Source organism: Octopus sinensis, linkage group LG10 (assembly GCF_006345805.1).
Source record: "Octopus sinensis linkage group LG10, ASM634580v1, whole genome shotgun sequence".
NCBI lineage: Eukaryota > Metazoa > Mollusca > Cephalopoda > Octopoda > Octopodidae > Octopus > Octopus sinensis.
The window spans coordinates 65,975,650-65,990,649 of NC_043006.1; the positions used below are offsets into that span (position 1 = coordinate 65,975,650).

The 15,000-nt window shown below is 38.0% G+C and overlaps 1 protein-coding gene across 1 annotated transcript in view; it reads right to left on the minus strand.

Moving 5' to 3' along the window:
- Positions 1-15,000, minus strand: part of LOC115216720 (chondroitin sulfate synthase 2-like) — a 94,368-nt gene that overhangs the window by 50,010 nt on the left and 29,358 nt on the right. The gene's annotated exons all lie outside the window — the stretch shown is intronic.

The following is a 15,000-nucleotide window of genomic DNA, read 5'->3' on the forward strand; positions in this document are numbered from 1 at the left end:
GTAAAAAGCACCATCTGACCGTGGCCGTTGCCAGCTTCGTTTGGTCCCTGTGCCGGTGGCATGTAAAAAGCACCATCCGATCGTGGCCGTCTGCCAGCCTTGTCTGGCACCTGTGCTGGTGGCACGTAAAAAGCACCCACTACACTCACGGAGTGGTTGGCATTAGGAAGGGCATCCAGCTGTAGAAACACTGCCAGATCAGACTGGGCCTGGTGTAGCCTTCTGGCTTCCCAGACCCCAGTTGAACCGTCCAACCCATGCCAGCATGGAAAGCGGACGTTAAATGATGATGATGATGATTATTATTATTATATATATCATGTGTGTATAGATAAAGATATGCTATATACTATATTCAAAAGTGAATCTTTGCTCACTTCAGTACACAAGTCTGTGTGTGTATATGTGATTGCATACATATGTTTAGCCAAGTGTGTATGAGAGAGAGAATATGTATGAATGTGTCCTTCAGACCAGGTTGTCAGTAAGGTATGAAACAATGAAGGTTGTGGATGGGAATGCAAAGAACTTACGTCAAAGGTAAGGATTGGTTTGGCTTGATATCCATTATATTACATGGCTACTATGCAATGTATTTGGAAAGGTAACATTACTTAAGACGGGAAACTGCTGGTATAGGATGTTACAGTAGTATTCTTTTACCTCCTCTTGTTACCTGTCGGAGAATGAGAGGTAGAGAGAGGTGTATGTTTGATGACAGCTGTGAACACTGTCCAAGTGGGAGCAGTAGCATGACTGAGTAATGAAAATGTAGAGGAGAGCAATGACTTCATTGGGGTGTTATGTCAAGATTTCTATGGTAGGTATGAGAACAGTCAGACTAGAGCACTCACCCCTTCCTTTCTCTATGGCACATCCAGATAGCTGACATTTCTTTCTCTTATGATTTCTGGGTACTATTGTGAGCAACTGTGACAAAATTGCTGAGGTACAGTTGTTTAAGGAACACAAGACCATTTTTATTTCAGAATGTTGTTGAGTGGTTGATATATTTATTTCTTTATTGCCCACAGGGGGCTGAACATAGAGGGGACAAACAACCACAGACAAAGGGATTAAATCAATTGCATTGACCCCAGTGCATAACTGGTATTTAATTTATCAACCCCAAAAGGATGAAAGGCAAAGTCGACCTTGGTGGAATTTGAACTCAGAATATAAAGACAGACAAAATATTGCTAAGTGTTTCTCCCAGCATGCTAACGACTCAGCCAGCTTGCCACCTTAACAATAATAGAAATAATAATAATAATAATAAGGCACAATGTACATCTTAAGGAAAGTATTATCTGAGGTCCTTGTTGTGACTTGACAGATGACTAAAGACTGGTGCATTTTTACCTAGACTGTGTTACAAAGGAATAACAACAACAACAACAAAGGTCTGGCCAGTATGAACATGAAACAAACAGGAACGTTTGGGCCTGATATGGCTGGTTTAAATGCTAAAAGATTAAGGAAATGTCACTTATAATGATTCCCATAATGTATTTGATACATATATTTCAAGTCCAGTGGTTTACACACTTAATTTAAGAGAAAATTACAGAAACTTCATATTGATTCTAGAAAAATATCAAATATAATAAATATGAGTGGTTATATTGTGAAGATCTCAGAGTATTTTGCACAATTAAAAAAAAAACAAATTGAGTTAAGGTAAATGTTTCACAGGAGCTGGGGGAGGACATAGTCAATTGTATCAACCCTAGTGCCCAACTTGTACTTATTCTATTGGCCCTGAAATGCTGGAAGGCAAAACTGACTTTAGTGGAATTTGAACTCAGAATGTTAAGGTGGATGAAATGCTGTTAAGCATTTTATCTGATGTGCTAATGATTCTGCCAGCCTGTCACCTTAATAATAATAATAATAACCATGTGTTGAGAGGAATTCTTTGGGGGTTTTGATAATTCAACTCAGGAAACATGGGTGTTTCATTCAACATCCTTAAACAACCTTTATTCAGAGACCATTTGAGCAAGATAGGCTACTTGACCTGAAGAAAATTCTAACTGGGTACCACCTGCAAAGTCATGTGCTATTTATCTTGGTATGAGATCACCATGTGCATGGTGTACCTTATCAGATGGGTAGTCATGATGGGTATACTGGGCTTGATATATTTTACCCCAGTGTCACTTTGATGGCATGTACTGCTCTCTCACTCAATGATAATAATAATAATAACAAGAGAACTCAGAGAGCACAAACCTCTGCCAAGGCAGCACCAACGTCCTCTCAACGATTAGCCAGAGATGATTTTTAAAATGAGAATATCTGAAATAAACTTGAATGTTCTCACAAATTAGAATACTAAAAATGAACCCGACTGCTCTCAAAAATTAAGTAAAAAAAACAGAAAAAGTCATCTAGAATCCCTATCTGGTACTGGAACGATCCCAAAATCTAATCAGTTTGCGCCAGTCATAAGGCCAAACATCCCTAAAAGTTTCATCCAAACTCATCCAGTGGTTCTTGAGATATCTTGTCCACAGACAAATTAACTGACAAACAAACATGACTGAAAACAATATCTTCACCTTCACTAAGGCAGAAGTGATAATAATAATAATAATAATAATCCTTTCTACAAAAGGCACAAGGCCTAAAATTTTACGGGAGGGGGTAAGTCGATTACATCAACCCCAGTGTTCAACCGGTACTTTAATTTATTGACCCCAAAAGGATGAAAGGCAAAGTTGACCTCAGCAGAATTTGAACCCAGAACATAGACAGATGAAATGTCACTAAGCATCCTGTCTGGCATGTTAACAATTCTGCCAGCTCGCTGCCTTAATAATAACAGTAATAATAATAATCCTTTCTACTAAAGGCACAAGGCCTGAAGTTTGCGTGGAAGGGACTAATCAATTACATCGACCCCAGTGTTTCACCGGTACTTAATTGATCAACCCCGACAGGATGAAAGTCAAAGTTGACCTCAGTGGAATTTGAACCTAGAACATGCAGAGAGACAAAATGCTGTTAACCATTTTACCTAATGTGCTAACGATTCTACCAGCTCACCACCTTAATAATAATAATAATAATAATAATAATAATGATAATAATAATAATAATGATAATAATAGTCATATTGTAACATCTCTTATCCTTCACTTGCCCCAGAACATTGGATGTGTCTCAGCAAGTGACTGTAACAAAGATGCAGATTAAATGTAAACATAACAATAATAAATGGTTTCAAATTTTGGCACAGGACCTGCAGTTTTAGTGGCAGGGTTAAGTTGATTACATTGACCCCAGTATACAACTAGTACTTAATTTATCGACCCTGAAAGAATGAAAGGCAAAGATGACCTCAGAAGAATTTGAACTCAGAGATGCTGCTAAGCATTTTGTACAGCATGCAAAAAATTCTGCCAGCTCACCAACTTAATAATGATAAATGCCCTGATGCAGTACCAGGCAGTGGCTCTCATGGCTTCTGATCTTAACTGATTGGAATTGTTATGTACATTGTTTGGGCCACCAGCAAATATTCTGCTCAATGCCACAGATTTGCTTGTCAGTTGCTTGACCCTACTCAGTTGAGTGTGCTTCTTAGTGACTGAAAATATGTGCGTCTCTGATCATGAGCAGAAGTAGTGAGGGAGCATCATAGCTGTGTGTTGAGAAGAATTCTTTGGGGTTTGAATAATTCACCTCTGGAAACGTGGGTGTTTCATTCAACATCCTTAAACAACCCTTATTCAGGGACCTTTTGAGCAGGATGGGTTACTTGACCAGATGAAAATTCTAACTGGGCCCCACCTGCAAGGTCATGTGCTGTGTATCTTGATACGAGACCACCATGTTGTGCACATATGGTTGTGGTGCATGTATCTGGTGTACCCTTATCAGACTGATAGTCATGATGGGTATACTGGGCTTTGTATATTTTACCCCAGCGTCACTTTAATGGAATCTATTGTTCTCTCACTCAATAATAATAATACAGTGATAGGTTATGAAATGTGTGAGGTATAACAAGAAATCAAATGGGAAAGGAAATAGAAAATGAAAATTCAGTAAACACTATATCTAAACAGTATAAAAATATATTTGTATACTAATTAATATACAGGTTATTTAATGTCATTAAAATAGGACTGTCACCAGAGGCAGTGCTATCCACCCTTTTTGGAACAATGAACTTGTTTCATGCAAGACAATTTTTCCATAGACCCATGAATCGCCCTGCAGACTGAAATAATATTTTAAAATTTATTCTTGCTGTGTAGCTTGGTACCAAATCATTCTTGGCCTGGATCTGGTTTGTAGCTCGAAGATTAGAAACCCTGACTTAAAGGTCAATCAAGGAACCCCAAACAACCTAGATTACTGTGACAGGTGTGCCGAAAACTAGCTGCCATTCTTTGGCCTATATCTACATGTTGAGAGCAGGTCCTTAGCTTCAGGTTGTGTTCATCACAGTTATCCGCCTTTCAACCAATTTACTGTGGCAGTGGGGTCAGTACTTCTTTTTTTTCACACCTTCCTTGAAAAATATCAGGTCCAAATTTTCTACCTGTTTTAGGTTCAAACAACCCAACTCCAGACTGAATATTCTGTTTTATGTTCAAACTGGCTAAATCCAGCTTTCCATGCTTATCCTACAATGTCATTTCCAAAACTAAACAAACAGATCATTGAAATCCCAAAGCTACAAGATATTTCATGATTAATTCAAAACAATGTGAATAAATAAGTATTACATTTGACAGAGTAACCTGGATGCTAAAAGGGTTGCACAACAAATGAGCCACCAACAAATCAGTGTCAAAAGAATGAAGTACGTATTTTTTATTATCACCTAAGTTAACAGGAACAGTAGATGACAGGCTATGGATTTAACAACTTCCTCGTCTCTGATCAATCCAATTTAGCAACACAAATAAATTCTAAAAGATCTCACACCTGATGCTTTGATCTTTACATTAAAAAAAAAAAGGTCTTTTCCCATAGTTTTATTTCCCTTCCTATTTCCTTTTACTTTCTTTCAAAACACAATGTTTCCCATTGCAGTTTTCTTCTTCGATGTTTCATCTCTCTCACCCTTCTCACGCTTCTCTTTTATCTTTATAAGACTTTTCATGCATTTATATATTATTCTCTTTAAAAAATCTCAAAAAAAAAAAAAACCTTTATTTCCTTCCATACATCTGTCGCCATTCCTGTATTGTTTGAATAATTAGTTTTGCAATTGCGAATGTCTTTTTATTTCTGTCAGTTTTTACTTTTTGAGCCTCCCCCCCCCCATTTTCAGTTTTCTGTCTGCGTCTCCTGTTCCATCTGCCACAAAAGAACAGACAGATCAAACTGCACAATAAGTAAGTACAGAACCAACAAATTAACCACATAATCACCCCATAATGTAGGTTTGATAATAAGTGAACAAGAAAAGTGTCTAGCCTGTTACTCTCCCTCCACAACCACCATCTCATAACAAGAGAATGAGACGACTGGGGGCAGCTGTTTGGTCACTGGCAATATGGCATGTCTGACTGGACATTCAACTTCTCTTGGAGTGAAAAAGAGAGAGGGGGTAGAGAGAGAGAGAGAGTGAGAACATTAAAATGCCAGAAAAGTCTGTTGAATCAGTGCCAAAACATCTCAAACCCATTTAAAATACGTTTGAGGCTGTTAATCCCCAAGTCTGAGCTGATTCAGCAAACCTGCCACAAAGATGTTCCAGCTGTGACTATCTCAGCTTATTTACTATGGTATAGCATATCTAGGTCTAGATTATCCAATGTGTCATTTTCTTTTTTAATTTGAAGGAAATTAGGCTGCTATTTCTAGCAGATCAAGTAAGCATATAAAGCTCCCTCACTTGGTTTATTATTTTTCTTGTGCTTTAGCTCCTGGTCAGTCTGGAGCCACAAGACCTATAATCAAAATGCTCCATCTGCAAGAAGTCATCTATTTTTTAGGCTTAGTGCATCTAAGACTACAGTGTCCAATGTGTGTTTGTTTTGCTCCTTAATTAGCTGACATTTAATCCAAAAGCAACTCCTCGTGATCAGATCTTTGTTCAAACTCATTCCATCCATGACTATCCCATCTTACTTTCAGATATTGTATAGCTAGGACACAATATCCAATATCTGGTTAAGATGGCAGGCTGTAAGATGAGGGAAATTTGTCTGTTATTTCTAGCAGATCAAGATGCTAAATAAAGCTCCCTTTGGTTCATAGCTGCACTTTGTCTAGTTTTCATGCATAAATTAAGGTTAGGGGATTTAGCAAGTATGGTGAAGACTATATTTCACTGAGGAGTTTTTAATAAGACCAAAACATGCCCAAAGTTGTCTCCCATAGTAGCAAAATAACTAAAATAATATACCGGTCACTGAAGTAACATTGTTTTTTCCCTCATTGCATTATTGATCAATGACATCCCAGTTGTGCCCCAAATAATTTTTAAATAGGCAAAGTATAACTGTCTTGCCATCACAAGGTCCAATCCTTGTTGTGGTGTGGAAGCCTGTGTGCCTCAATGTCCCTGAGAGCAATGCCAGCAGAGCACAAGTTACTGGTAGGGCCGCTCATACTGGACAAGTCAAAGCATAGAAGCCAGGCGAATATAGGTTCATAAAGGACCAAGACTCTAAGAAAAAAAGCAAAGTTACAGGAGCCTAGAGGTAAAAGTTCAAAACCAACAGGAGCTGGGAGAAGACATCCCAGAGTCAATATCAGTAGTGAAAAGTCATTGATGGCCGATGCTCCATAGGAAATAAGTAAGCAAAATCCTTAGCTGGTGACCGGATGGGGTAATTGTTCTCTTAACCAGTACACTGCTGTGGGTGCCAATGGATGACGGTGGTGATGTTATTTTTTATAGGAAATTAAGGGCTTAAATGAGTAAGCATATCTACAGGGTGATTCAAAAGTTGCCATACATAAGAAGAATTTATCTTTTTATAAGAAACAGTTTATAAGAACAGTTTTCTTTTTATTTATTTAACAGGCTCTATATGGTTACCATTGTTTTGAATACACATTGCAATATGTTTACCCCAATCATTGTGAACTCGTAATACCACATCTGGCGATATGTGTGCAAATGAGTTGGTGATGCATTCCTTAAATGATTTAGGACTTATCTTTCTGCAATACACCATGCCTTTCAAATGCCCCCAAAGATAGAAATCAAGAGGGGTCAGATCAGGGAATCTAAGAGATCTTATAAACTGTGTCTTATAAAAAAAAAAAATTCCTATGTCTGGAGACTTTTGAATTACCTTGTATATAGGGCATGACATTAAACTACATCTGGTAGTGAGACTCCAACTTGAGTTTCGGGAAGTATAGAGTTACATCACTAATCTCAGGTCTGCTCTGGCTCGAATGGTAGTGCCCGTCCAAACCCTTACTATGGATCCAGTGGCTAAGGAATACAGGGCATAGTAGAGGGCCACCCTCCACCCTAGATAATCATACAGGGCATGTGTGGAAATGCCTTGCTGTTATGTGAACTAGTCCTCCTGCTTGAGGGTCAACTAGGACCTGTTTGACTTATTTCTCATGGGTGAAACCTGGAGACTGGCAATGTAAACTGTAAATAATCAGCCAAAAGAAACACAAAACCAATGCTGTATCTTTCTCAAGAAAAATGAAGAATCTGCAGAGTTTGGTATGGGGTCCATGACCACCAATGTTTGTAAAACTGGCATGACATATGAAGATTAAGTGAGAAAGAGAGAGGTAGTGTATCTAAGGCTACATCATCATCATTGTCGTTTAATGCCTGCTTTCCATGCTGGCATGGGTTGGACAGTTTGACTGAGGACTAGTGAGCCCAAAGGCTGCACCAGGCTCAATCTGATCTGGCAAAGTTTCTACAGCTGGATGCCCTTCCTAATGCCAACCACTCTGAGAGTGTAGTGGGTGCTTTTATGTGCCACCGGCATGAGGGTCTGTCAGGTGGTACAGGTAACGACCATGCTCAAAAGGTGTTTTTTACGTGCTACCTGCATGGGAGCCAGTCCGGTGGACATGGCAAGGACCAAGCTCAAATGTATTTCATGTGCCACTGGCACATGTGCTGGTAAGGCAATGCTGGCAACAATCACACTCAAATGGTGCTTTTTACGTGCCACTGGCATGGGAGCCAATCTGTGGCCCTGGCAACGATCATGCTCATATGTACTTTTAACGTTCCACTGGCACGAGTGGCAATCAGGCAGTACTGTCATCAGCCATGTCAGTGATTTTGATTTGATTTCACTTGCCTCAATAGGTCTTCGCAAGCAAAGTTCATTATCCAATGAATGACAGGTACTCATAAGTGGGACAGTTACACCCCACATTCGGATGTGCTTTTAACGTTTGTTCGGATCCTTCCCTCATCAGTATGTTAGAATGTAATCTGAGGGATATTTATCTGCTATTTCTAGCAGAGTCTAAAACCACATTAGATGGCCTATCCTAAAGCTGAATTGGAGTCTAAGTTGCTATGGTGGGAAGATAAGAAAAATCATGAAATTGTTTCTCAAATGCATTGTGTTGAATATAATCATAGAATTCATGGAAATGTGTATATTATAAACAGGGTTTAATTTCTTTTATTGCTTTGTAATTCAGCTATATAAACTAACAATGAGAATGAAAAAGAGGAAAAAACAAAAACAATCTCTTTAAAAAGTGCGAATAGTGAAAGAAAGCAAAATTTATATGAGAATACAAGGAACATATGAAAAATTATTGCCACCTTTGTCTCGCTATATGTCAGACATAATTCAACAATATATAATACTTCCTTGTACTTTGGTAGTGTAAGGGTTGAACAATAGTTTTCCTGTTTAGGAGGAGAAAGAGGAAGCTATACACAAAGCATTAAGTACATAATCCTAAAAGTAATATCATTAGGCTTCAAGATGAGGAGTTGGCACAATGATTAGTGCACCGGGTAAAATGTTTAACTGCATTTCATCTACTTTGCATTCCGAATTCAAATTCCACCAAGGCTGACTTTGCCTTTCATCCTTCTGGGGTCAATAAAATAAGTACCAGTTGCATACTGGGGTTGATGTAATCGACTTACTCACTTCTCCTGAAATTGCTGGCCTTGTGCTAAAATTTGAAACCAATATCAATGGGCTCAATTTATCAAGAAGGTGAGGCAAAAGGAAAGTACGTGGCCCGGTGGTTAGGGCGATACACTCATGATTGCAAGATCATGGCTTTGATTCAAGGACTGGGTAGTATTTTTGTGTTCTTGAGAAAAGCACTTCATCTCACATTGCTCTAGTCCACTTAGATATGCTGTACTTGAGAAAACCCAGCAAGCCAAGTGAGACTGTAACTGTGGCCTATGCCAGTGTTGCATAACCAGCCCATTTAAGTGTGTCTTTCAATCGTCTGGCAATATGCTGAGTTTCAGAAGACCTGTTGAGTGAAGTGATGTTTAGAGATGATAATGATATATATAGGCACATGAGTGGCTGTGTGGTAAGAATCTTGCTTCCCAACTACATGGCACCTTGTTCACATGTCTTCTACTATAGTTTTGGGCTGACCAAAGCCTTGTGAGTGGATTTGGCAGAGGGAAACTGAAAGAAGTCCGTTATATATATGTATAAGTATGTATATACTGGTGTGTGTGTGTGTTGTCCCTCCACCATCACTTGACAATCGATGTTGGAGTGTGTGGCAATAGAGATCGATAGAATAAATACTAGGCTTACAAACAATAAGTCCTGGAGGTGGGGTTGATTTGTTCAACTAAAGGTGGTGCTCCAGCATGGCCGCAGTCAGTAAAAGAAATAAAAAGAATATGCCCAAATATACTAGAGTTTCCTCCAATAGAGTAGTCCCTTATTGCAAAACAGCATTAAAATGAAGTGCATTTAAAGATCATCATCATCATCATCCATCATTTTGAATCTGGGTTTTGTCCTCATTAACAGGGGTGGCTGGATCTACCTCAGTGCCATAGCAACTACCCTCACACCACCTTGCCAGGTTTTGGGCATCCTCCCTTCTCAAGCCCACCCTCACAATCTCCTCCTCCACCTGACCCCTCCAAATTTTCCTCGGTCTACCTCGCTTTCGCCATCCATTCATCTCAAACTCTAGCACCCTCTTAAGAAAAAAAAAACAGTTACACAGAAAACAGATACTTTCAAATATAAAAATACAAAATATACAATCATTAGGTTCACTGACTCTCATTCTTAACAACATATGCGTTATTTATTATATTTGTGCATGTGCGTGTGTGTGTTCACTGTTTTCCTCTCATCCTGGTATAACGACCCACCATCTTTGTTTTTGTTCAGTTTCCTTGTATGTCTCCACTAAACTGTTTTTGTTCCTAACTTTGACTCTCCATAAATCCTAAAGCTTATTTTAGAATTTATGGGAGCAACTGCCCTTGAAGACTCATATTGTTGTTGAATGCTCAAAATGAGGAGTAGATAGACAGCTAAACAACTGAGGAAGGGTCCTTTCCCTGTGTTTATTTGTCCTGTTTTCCATTTTTTTTCTCTCGCGTTGTTTGCATATTTAATTTGTTTGTTTTTGTAATTCATGTTGTTTACACAGTTGGTGATATCCTGTACCCATATATGCAGATATATATGATTCAGTTGAATTGGGTACTTAAGTTGGAGCACCAAGTCAGTCTGGTATTACCCACACAGCTTGAAGTAAGGTGAATAAAATCAAAATAAGCAACAGGATATCAAATAGCAATGCAGTATGACCGTTTCAAGCGACTCCATTTAATTGAGCAATGCAATTATTACATCAATTTCTTAGCTGCAATAGCAACATGAATTTCTTCCAACTTCTTACTTTATTAAAATATTTAAGAAAAATTATATTAATGTGTCCTACTTATTAAAATTTCATTTATTTATTTGTGCAGCTGAAGATGGCACTGCATTTAAATTGATGTAATGATTGCATTGTTTAATTAAATGGAGCCTCTTGAAACAGTCATAATGCATTACTACTTGATATCCTGTTGCTTATTTCAATATATATATATATATATATATATATAAACTATTACTGCCCCCCCTCTCTCACTCCATATATATATATATATAATATATATTTAGTGGGTGGCCCAAGAGTAGTTTTACAGTTATTCAACTATCTATTTCACATTCATATATTAACAGTTTAGATCTTAATTGTAGAAAAATATGAAACCATCATTCTATGCTAATTTAGTCAATAGTAAGATAGAAATTGAAATGTAATAAACTGTTTTAACAGAAATTTAAAGTGCCTACGTAATGACTGTAAACCTACTTTTGGGCCACCTTATATATAGTGTGTTATATACAGCATTACGTAATATATGTATTCTACTGACAAACTGAAAATAAACAACATAAGATTTGTGTCTGAAAATTCTGTAAGTGTTCAACTGGGTGTGGAGTATATTGTTTTCAACAGTGTCACTATCAATGGGTTTTTATAAACACATATAAATACATATCAATATATCTAAAAACACAAAATGAAGAACTGAATTGCTAATAATAGCCACACAGAAAGAAGCTTCTGAGAACTAGTGTCAAAAGTTATTGTGTTGATATACTTTTACTTGCTTCAGCGATTTTGATTGTGGCCATGCTGGAGCAACACCTTGAAGGGTTTTAGTTGAACAAATTGACCCTGTGACTTTTTAAAAAAAAAAAGAAGCCTAGTACTTATTCTATCAGTTTCTTTTGCTGAACTGCTATGTTACAAGGACGTAAGCACACCAATACTAGTTGGCAAGCAGTGATGGGGGACAAACACAGACACACACATATATTAAAATCTAAAACATGGATTTTGCCCAATAAAATGTTTTAATTACTGGAATTTAATTCTTTTGGGCAAAATCGAAACAGCTGTAAGTGAACATGTTGAATTTTTGTAGTTAATAAATTATTTTAATGCTACTTCTCCACTTTTTAAATTTTAATATCTATAAACCAAGATTTATACTTAAACCTATTATTTTAGGAATAATAGGTAACAAACCAGTAAATCATTGGATATTTTCTATCTCTTAAGGTGGTTATTTTAACCTCTATTTAAATAAATAAATATATATATATATACACACACACACACACACACACACACACTTGTATGACAGACCTCTTTCATTTTCTGTCTAACAAATCCACTCACAAGGCTTTGGTTGACCCGAAGCTACAGAAGACACTTGCCCAAGGTACCATGCAGTGGGACTGAATCCAGAACCATGTGGTTGGGAAGCAAGTGTCTTACCAAACAGCCACACCTTCATGAATGAGACAGAGAGACTGACGAAAACAAATAAAACCACTTGGGCTAAATACATGAAATGAATATTAGGTAAATCCGGCTTCTGTCTTCAGGAGGGAGAGATAGGTATCTAATACCTGTATATTTTCATGTGTAAACTTTTATTTGTTTCAGTCATCTGATTGCGGCCATGCTAGAACACTGCCTTTCATCATGCAAATGACCCCAGGACTTATTCTTTGTAAGCTTAGTACTTATTCTATCAGTTTTTTGCCGAACCGCTAAGTTATGAGTTGCCAAGTGAGGGTGGAGAGACAAATACAAACACACAGATAAGTGTATGTTCAATGGGCTTCTTTCATTTTCTGCCTACCAAATCCACTCACAAGGCTTTGGTTGGCCTGTGGGTATAGTAGAAAACATTTGTCCAAGGTAGCAGACAGTGAGACTGAACTTGGAACCATGTGGTTGGGAAGCAAGCTTCTTACCACACAGCCACATCTGCACCTATGTATATGTATATATGTTTTATATAACTAGCCCATGCGGTTTTATTTGTTTATTTGCATCATTATCTCTATATCTGCTCACCTGGATTCCTCTTACAGTCACTCTTTCCTCTGTGGAATTAGTCCTCAGTAACAATTTCAGAATGTGAGTTCAAATCATTTGAGCACTACTAAATATTGTTTACAATGAGCATCTCTGGATCTCATCTGTTGACACTCACTCCCTCTGTCTGTCTGTCTCTCTCTCTCTCTATATATATATATATATATCATCAATTAACATCTGTTTTCCATGCTGGCATGGGTTGGGCAGCTTGACTGAGGTCTGGAGAGCCAGCAGCTCACCAGGCTCCAATTTGGTCTTGAAGAGTTTCTATAGCTGGATGCCCTTCCTAATGTCAATCCCTCCAAGAGTGTAGTGGGTGCTTTTTACATGCCACCGGCACAGGAGCCAGTCATGGGGAACTGGCACTGGTCACGATTGGTTGGTGCTTTTTACATGCCACCAGCACCGGAGCCAGTAAGGCGGGCCTGGCAACAAACACATTCAGATGGTGCTTTTTACGTGCTACTGGCACAGGAACCACTCAGGGGGTATTGGCATATATATATATATATATATATATATTATATATATATATATATATATATACACACACATATATATACATACAGACACATACACACATTTTCAGGACATTTATAAGGAAAGAGATACAGATATAGTCTTACAGCTGTTTCTGGGATATTATAGATGTCCCTTCATCAGAGACGATGTGAGGTGGTTAAATATAGGTAAATGTTTGAGTTCGAAATAAGTAATTATTGTGGAAAAGGAGGAAATAGGGAATATGGAGGGAAATAAGAGAAAGTAGAAATAAAATATAAAATATTGTAGTTGCAGTTCCATTATTCGAGGAAAGTGGTGTATAGAAGTGGTAAAAAAGTTACTTGTACATGGTTTGTAAGTTCCAGTAGTAGTTCATGTTTAGTCATTTCAAAGTATGGAGCCGTGGATTCTGTGTTGCTCATTCGAAGGGGTTTTGTTGTGTGAGTAAAAATTTGAGAATGTATTGGTAGTATTTGTGGATAGATGGGGAGCAAGGGGGGGGGGGACATGGATGTATCTGATTAGAATGTCTATATCTATTTCCTTATAAATGTCCTGAAAACTTCTCACAACTGGGTTTATTATCTCTTTTTGTCTAATATAAATATATATGCATGCTAATACAAGACCCACATTAAACTACTCACTCGTATCACTATCGAAACAAGAGTTTGACTATGGTCTCTCCTTAGCACATACTTAGCATTACCTGCCACTCTTTGGGTCTTCTAGATAACAATAACTCTTATATATATATATATATATATATATATATATATATCATCATCATCATCATTTAACGTCCGCTTTCCATGCTAGCATGGGTTGGACGGTTCAACTGGGGTCTGGGGAGCCCGAAGGCTGCACCAGGCCAGTCAGATCTGGCAGTGTTTCTACAGCTGGATGCCCTTCCTAACGCCAACCACTCCGAGAGTGTAGTGGGTGATTTTATATGCCACCGACACAGGTGCCAGACGAGGCTGGCGAACGGCCACGCTCGGATGGTGTTTTTTATGTGCCACCGACACAGGTGCCAGACGAGGCTAGGTGCCAGATATATATATATATATATATATATATTTGGAAAAGGATGCATGGTGTTCAATCACGTAATAATATATAAATATATGCATATATACATACATATATGTACATACCCACATATATATGTATATATACATGCATATATGGGTACAGGACATCAAAAAAAACATGGACAGGATGAGAAATGAGAACATAAAAAACAAAAACAGAGAAAAGGAACTTTTTTTGAACAATGAAAGAAACAGAGAAACGAGACATGCTACATAAAGAAGATTCCCTTCATCAGTTGTCCCCTGTTTTATCTACTCCGCATTTCAAAGGTAAGGACAAGGTGCGACTTCGTTAAAACAGTCCTTCCTGCAAAGTAAATTAAATAAAATACGGGATTTTTTGTGGAGGGTGAAAGTAGTAGCAAAAACAAGACAGTGAGAACAAAACAGTAAAAACAAATGGTTAGGGCTAAGCCAAGACAATGTGAAGTGCTGAACACTGGAAAAACGAGCTTTCCCTATTCTTCTCCTCTCCCTTTCACTGTTCCCTCTCTCACTCTTCCTCTTTGACTCTCATTGGTCA